This window comes from Microtus oregoni, unplaced genomic scaffold, assembly GCF_018167655.1.
Source record: "Microtus oregoni isolate MIOR12 unplaced genomic scaffold, Mior012 000019F_ref0000042, whole genome shotgun sequence".
Classification (NCBI taxonomy): Eukaryota; Metazoa; Chordata; class Mammalia; order Rodentia; family Cricetidae; genus Microtus; species Microtus oregoni.
This window is the reverse complement of record NW_024543078.1, coordinates 17,852,895-17,860,787: the sequence shown is the minus strand read 5'-3', so window position 1 is coordinate 17,860,787 and position 7,893 is coordinate 17,852,895. Positions and strand designations below refer to the sequence as shown.

The following is a 7,893-nucleotide window of genomic DNA, read 5'->3' as shown; positions in this document are numbered from 1 at the left end:
GTTTTTTTCTTCTTTTTTAATGATAACTGATCTGACTGTGTCCACATGGAATTTTTATGTAGTTATGTTTAATAGATAAAGATGTTGGGAAAAATTATTGCTGTACTATTTATTGACTGCCACATTTTGAATTCATTTGGCTGTTTATTATTTTTTAACTTCCTAAAGCATCATTTAAACTCATCTCCTTTAATATAAAAGAAACACACAAAACAAAACAAAATAATATCCAAGTATTAGAGTTGGTAGCCTGGGAGGAACCAGAGAGCAAGATTTTCCTCAGTGCTCTTGGAGAAGAAGGTGAAGAACACAGATTATTCCCTGTCTGTGGGTGAATCCAACATGAACCTAGCTCTCCACCAAAGCAAAATGCTGGTTTTCCTTGTCATGGCCCTGGCTTTGTTCACATGCTCCTCCTCCAGTTTTCAGGAATCTTCCAGTCTCAAGAACGGCTCCTTCCTTTAGGTCCTTACCATTCTCACTTACAGCAGAAGGTCACTTACCCTGTCATAATGTCAAGGTCCCACGGGGAGTTGTCATCCTGCAGGATGGTAAGAGGAGATTTCCCTAGCACGTTGTTGTATGTTTTCTGTCTATTGAATTTAGAACCTGAAGACTGGGAAGTCTTGGGATCTCTTGAGGGCTTGTCTGAGTTCTGGCTGGCAATTATAGTTTCTGTGGATTGTTACACTTCCTCCTTGGTAAACACTTGTTTGGAGAGGAGTTCAGTCTGGCTCCAAGGCAGCAACTGGTCCTCTAGGGATAACTGAGTATCCAAATGCAAATCCAGTTCAGAAGATTTAGTGATGAGGCGAGCAGGCCTGTTTTTCGTCCATCCTGGCTCCTGCATGACTAGCTTTAAACCTGAAATAACAACACACAAATTGTATTCTTTTAAACACTGTCTGGCCCATTAGTTCTATCTAGCCTCTTACTGGCTAATTCTCACATCTTGGTTAACCCATTTCTCTTAATGTGTGTAGCACCATGAGATGGTGGCTTACCGGGAAAGATTCAGCATGTCTAACCTGGTGGCTGGCTCCATGGCGTCTGTCCCAGAGAGGAGAGGCATGGCATTTGCCTCACTTCCTGCTTCCTCCCAGCATTCTCTTCTGTCTACTCCACCCACCGAAGGGCTGGCCTATCAAATGGCCAAGGCAGTTTCTTTATTAACCAATGAAATCAACACAAAACAGAAGACCCTTCCGCATCAAGAAGATAAAAGTGTTTTCTGGAGCAGAACAAGATCTTGGGGGAGGGGGATGATGGATTTGGAGGCTTTGGTCTCAAGTCCTTTGGTGAGCTCTCTGCACCACCCATCTTCATGGATGTCTGTGCAGTGCCAAGAGTTGGGAGAGCAGGGATCTGGGTCTTGTGCTTGTTTAGAACTGTTCCACTCTTCTGTTGGTCCGCTTGTCTGTGGAGAGCGCTCCACCTGAATAGGAGTGTGCTGGATACCAGCACTAGGTGAATGAGGGTCCCCTGCTCTATTCAGATGCTTGTTGTGTGCCAGAGGCCATGCTGGATGGAGTGCCTGAGAAGTTATTAGTAGAGTCCATCTTCACTAGGGGTGGGGATGGGGCCCTCTGAGCCCCAATTTGACTTCTGGGTGAACACTTCCAGCTCTTAGTCATTTGGCCATTTATTGACTAGATTATTTGTTCTTTTGTTGTTTAAATTTTTAAAATTCATTAGGTAGTTTTGGTATTTATCCCCTTGCCGGATAAATAGCTAAGAAAGATATTCTCCCAATTTAGATAGTCTGGCTTCATCCTGTTGTTTCTTTTACTATGAAAATACTTTTGAACCTGGTGCATTTCCATATCTCAACTTTCTTCTCAAACCCAGGAATGATGAGTTATATCCAGAAATCCTTGACTATGCCTGTAGCTTGAAATCTTTCTCCTACCTTTTTCTTTATAGTACCAAAACCTCAAGGTTTACAGTAAGGTTCCTGATCAATTTTGTGTTGACTTTTCCCCCCAAATAAATCATTAGGAAAACAAAAAACAATAACAATAGTTTGAGTACAACAGGTAAAAAACCTTGAATTAGGCTTCCATTAGGCTCCATGATTTAGACGGTAAGGAAATGCAGAATAATAAACTGTTACAACAGAATAAAATTACTTAGAGTATATTTAATAAAAGATGTATATGCTATCTACACTGTAAACCAAACTACTAAGAGAAAATAGAACTTAAATAAATGAAGGAAGTATATTCATATATTGAAAGACTCAAGAATGTAAACACTTACAATTTCACAAAACTTTCATTCAACACAATCCCAAACAAATTCCACACATAATCTCATTGGATATTAGCAAGAACTTTTTAAATGATATGGAAAATAACTGGGCCAGATGGAAGCTGTAGTAACTATGGGCATAGTTCTGAACCACACAAAAGTAGATGAAACATTTTCAGAAACAGACACATTCATGGAGGCCACTATGTGACAGCATCAGTAAGAAATCATTGTGTTATCAAACTTTCTTTGTCACCTGGATATAACCCTGGGGGTTGGTTGACTTCTGCCTCACTCAGCTACATGAGGTGTTAGTCTTGAATGAGTTCTTCAGAAACAGGATATCTGAGCGACTAATGAATATATGAAGGGCACTGAGAGTAAAATGCAAATTAAAATTTCTGTGAGATAACAGAATGAAGTCTTCAGTTTAGTTAAAGCAACAAAGATTGACAGGGAAGAGCTGGGAAGAGGGGTGGTGGGCCAGGAATGTAGCCAGAAGGCAGAGCAGTTCCCTGGCCTGCATGAGGCTATGGGTTCAACACTCGGTGCTGGAAAAAAGCACATGGGGGAGGGATTACTACCGTCTACACTGTTGCTAGTATATTGTGATGTAAATAATACTATATTTTGGCATTGTTTTCTAAAGTGAATTTATTATTTTGGACATCTAGGCAACCCCCACCCCCGCCACACATACAAAGTCAAGAAACACCAAATGAAGCATGCTTCATAGCAGCCAAAGTCAGATTGTGTCAATCAATAAATAGTAAATCTGCGCAATGGGACATCATACAACTGAAATGTATATTATTGCTATCTGATGAAACTTTCACACACATAACGTTGAGCAAAGGAAAGAAGATTTGTGGTCTATGATTTAACATTATGTTTTAAAGGCAGGAACAGTTGTGGTCTGAATGAGGACTCCAGCTTATTTGTAGAGGAGAGAGAGCAGTTTTCAGATGGAGACTTGAAAGTTGGCCATCTTGAGGACCTCCTTATGTGTAATGTGGATTGGGTCTTGGAGAGGTTCACCTTGACCATCATTCAGCTAGGAACTGTTCTGTGCTCTTCGTGTGCTTCTAAAATCTCAGTATTCAGAATTCTTAAAGAGTTAATGAATTAATCTTCTAATCATCAAGGAAAAAATACATCATAGATTTATTCCAGAACTTATGAAATCTAAAGGAATCATTTTCAACTTTGTGTCTTTAACACTTTACACAGGAAGAACGAGATGACTGTTTCTATGCTTCTAGCCCATATCAATTCACCCCCACAAACCAAGCTTTGTTTGTACATTACCTGTTTGTTATGGTGGTAATATCCAAATACAGACACTTATAACAGGGCATCCATGTGCATTCCTTATCAGTGCTCCTCTCCCAAAGAGACTTTTCTGAGTAAGAATTTGGTTCTGCAGCTTTGTTCCATTTGATTCCCAAGCAGATGAAGATGGTATGCAAGGATGGAGACAGTATACAAGGATGGAGAGAGTATGCAAGGATGGAGATGGTATGCAAGGATGGAGACGGTATGCAAGGATGGAGATAGTATATAAGGGTGAAGATGGTATGCAAGGATGGAGACAGTATGCAAGGATGGAGATAGTATATAAGGGTGAAGACGGTATGCAAGGATGGAGACAGTATGCAAGGATGGAGACAGTATACAAGGGTGAAGACAGTATGCAAGGATGGAGACAGTATATAAGGGTGAAGACAGTATGCAAGGATGGAGACAGTATACAAGGGTGAAGACAGCATGCAAGAATGGAGACAGTATACAAGGGTGAAGATGGTATGCAAGTATCGAGATGGTATGCAAGGATGGAGATGGTATGCAGAATGGAGACTGTAAGCAGGATGGAGACAGTTTGCAGGATGGAGTCAGTATGCAGGATGGAGTCGGTATGCAGGATGGAGACAGTATGCAAGGGTGAAGACTATGCAAGGCAAGCAAGGGGGGGGGCAAAGACTCATGCTGAGATAGCAACCAGCATACCCGGTGATGAAGATAAGAACCCTAAACCCCGCTAGTGAACACATGGACTTTGACAGGCAAGTTTGCTTATTACTATAAAATCAAAATTCCCATTGATTTTGACTAGAAATTCTAATTTTCAGCATTTATTACTGTGAAATCTTTGCAGAGCAGTTAAAGAAACCGGTAAGAATATAGTCACTGTGGTTTAATTAAAAACAATGCTAAATAATAACATATTTTAAAAGTCAAATGTTTATGTGAACTAAGTTAATCTATGTCATAGGAAACTATTAAGTCGAAATACGTAGACATGAAGGAAACTTCCAAGCTTCAGGAAACTCTGCTGAAGGGTTAAATGAAAAGAAATGAAACAATATTAAATTTTATTTGTGAAAAGTAAATAATATGTTAAGTATGCATGGAAACGTGTGTGTTATGTAAATGCATAGAATTACGGCAGGAAGGCATTTAACTGATTCACTTGCAGAGCTCTCATGAATGGAGAAGAGGGTGAGCAAACACAGGGAAAATGAGATGTCTGCTTCCGTGCTTCTGGTCCATATCACCTCACCCTACAAATCCAAGCTTCATTTGCGCATTGTTTCCTTGTACATTTGTGGTGGTTATATTTCAACCACAAACAGCTGTAACAAGGTGTACGTGTTTTTTCCTTACTAGAACCCCTAAAGTGTCTTTTTCAAGTAAGACTTCAATTCTACAGTTTTGCTAAATTAAGAAATTCCCAACAGAAAAAGTAATAATAAAGAACAATACTGGTGTATAATCAGAAATAGAGCAGCCTAGAAATCCAGTTGTGGTCAGGTTACTACTTTAAGCAGCATTTGGTATTTTAGAATGGCAGGGACATCAAAAAGTATATAGTACTCTCTCAGAAATATCATCTCCTAATAGCAAGAGGCAAGGCTGGTAATTTTTGTAGAACTGGGGACCAACATAGCAGTACCTGTCTTCCGCCTCTTCATTTGCCACTTTCCTTATTCTCTGGCTACTTGGAGAAAGTATTGATTTTTGTCCCAAGTGTTTGTCTTTCTTCATAGAGCCCCCCCCCCCCCCCCGTTCTGGACCTCAGGGAGCTTGAGTTAGCTCGTGCCAGTAGCTCTGAAGTTCTGGATGATGAGCATTGATTTCCTCCTCTTTGCAGGTACAGGGTGTGCATTAGCCTCTCCCCTCCTGACCTGCACAGAAGGCAAGGTGGATAGTGGGGAGGGCTGGGGAGGAACAGCCCTGAGACTCAGCCAAGGACATCAGAGCTTCCTCCCCTTTGCCACCCTCCATGAAGCTTTTCCATGGTGAGGCTCCACTAGAGAAAGACAATGCACTCAGTGTATCCTGGACAAGCTGAGTTTAGCATGCATTTCCAGGATTATCAAAACCAAGTGATGTCCACGAAAGGCTTATTGTGTTCTGTGAGGTTCTAAGTAGGGCATTCTTGGTAAACAAGTAGAAGTACTAGAAGATTCCTTAAGAAAAAGCACAGCAGCCCAAGAGCTCAGTGAGTTTGAATCGTGTTTATGATAATGCCACTTATATTTGTTAAAGCATAAAAGGAAGCCTTAAGGTAGTTAGATACGTTCGACGGCCACGAAAAACAGGGGAAGCTTTAGCTGTGACACACAGTAAAATTGAGAGATTTTCAGTCTGGATAAAAATAGAAAAGTAAAGTCTGTACACGGATATAAAGGAGTTTGGGGTTTGGGTTTAGAGGCAGAGTAGCGACTGAGGGCAGATTTCTGTTTCTGAGTTGCTCGCTGTCTCATGAGTATCTGGGGGTTGTAGAAGCAGGAGCTGGGAAACGGCAGTGTTATAGCAGATGAGGAGACATGGAGGAAAGGTCTAGCTGCCGACTGGTCTTTTCAGATGTTTGGGAATGTCTAAAAAAGTGAGACTGATTCCTTGTGCTAACTAGAGCAGCTGCTGAGACTGCGGGAAGCAGAATGATGACGCTTATATCAGAGGCTGGGGTCCAAGGGCTGACTTCAAACCAGAACAAACAAGCAAACTACACTGAAAACTAAAGCCCAAACAAATCTTTCCTTATTGGTTACATAGAACAGGTAGTCTGTCTTCCATAAAAATATCAAAGGCTATTTCTAGAACATGCCATACAAAAGAGTTTAGTTGTTCCTATTTATCTACAGGGACATGACCCAAAGCCCTAATGGGGGCCAGAAGAAGCGGATAGTACTAACCTCTATAGATAGTATGCATTTTCCTATAGACAGATTCATTTGCTAGCTTGATTTATATATTAAGGAGAATAAGAGGTCAATAGTAGTTAATGATGGTGGCGCACGCCTTTAATCCCAGCACTCGGGAGGCAGAGGCAGGCTGATCTCTGTGAGTTCGAGACCAGCCTGGTCTACAGATCTAGTTCCAGGACAGGCTCCAAAGCCACAGAAAAACCCTGTCTCAAAAAAAAAAAAAACCAAAAAATAAAAAAAAAATAAAAAAAGATAAGACACAATAATTACAACAAAATATTGATGGAGGAAGGTCATTGGCTAATAAAGGAACTGCCTTGGCCCATTTTATTGGTTAGAAGATAGGTGGGAGGAGTAAACAGAACAGAACGCTGGGAGGAAGAGGAAGTGAGCTCAGACTCCACAGCTCTCCTCTTGGGAGCAGACGCCTGAGAGAGACGCCATGCCCCGCTCCTGGGCAGATACACGCCATGAAGCTCCGACCCAGGATGGACTAGGCTAGAATCTTCCTGGTAAGACCGGTTCTCACAGATTATTAGAGATGGGTTGATCGGGATGTGAGAATTAGCCTGTAAGTGCTAGAGCTAAAGGGTCAAGCAGTGTTTAAAAGATTATACAGTGTCCGTGTAATTATTTCGGGGCATAAGCTAGCCAAGCAGGCAGCCGGGGTGCTGGGGACGCAGCCCCGCCACTCTTATTACTACAAAATATTGTACCAACGTTATTTAAAATATCTGCATTTTTATATCTGCAGTTTCTCATGTCATTAAAATAACTGGATAACTGAGACTCTGTGCTTCTAGTTACTTCAGATGTGTGGAGACTGCTGCAATCACTCTCCGTTCTGTTTTGTTCCAGGTTAATTTATCCTTTCAAGAACTCAACTGTTGTGCAAATATACACATCTTTGTCTTCTTGCCAGAGGGAGGGAAAAGGGAACGAGATAAGGAAGAATATTTCTGATCATGAAGGAATTCTAGAGGTACTAGGAGAAACATCTGTAGAATTAGTTCTAGAAAAAGATGTGGAAGAGCCCCAGGGAAAAAAAAGCACAATTATATACAGGAAACAGAATGCAAATGGCCAAAGAAGGGCCTCAGCAAGGCCGGTCATGGAGCCATCCTGGACACACGCAGTCGGGAATAGTTCTTGTGATTTTTGAATTGAAGGGTACAAAGCAGGACTTATTATGCTGGAAAAGGATTTACATCACTAAAATTACATCAGGAGTGACATTTCGGTGATTTGATCACAAGCCCTGAAGATACCTCCAAATGAAATAAACAAAACTTCCCAGAAAACCCCGAGGGTAGTTATTTAAAGGGAACACAGAAAATGGCGTATTGAAAGAAATAGATCACAATGAGCTCTGGGGAACTTGGTCAAAGAATAATATGGGCTTTCACATGTTAAAATAACAGGTGGATCATGG

At 41.1% G+C, this 7,893-nt stretch overlaps 1 pseudogene; it reads right to left on the bottom strand.

The window, feature by feature from the left end:
• Positions 1 to 348: 348 nt before the first annotated feature.
• Positions 349 to 1,559, bottom strand: LOC121459213 (annotated as a pseudogene).
• Positions 1,560 to 7,893: the final 6,334 nt, after the last annotated feature.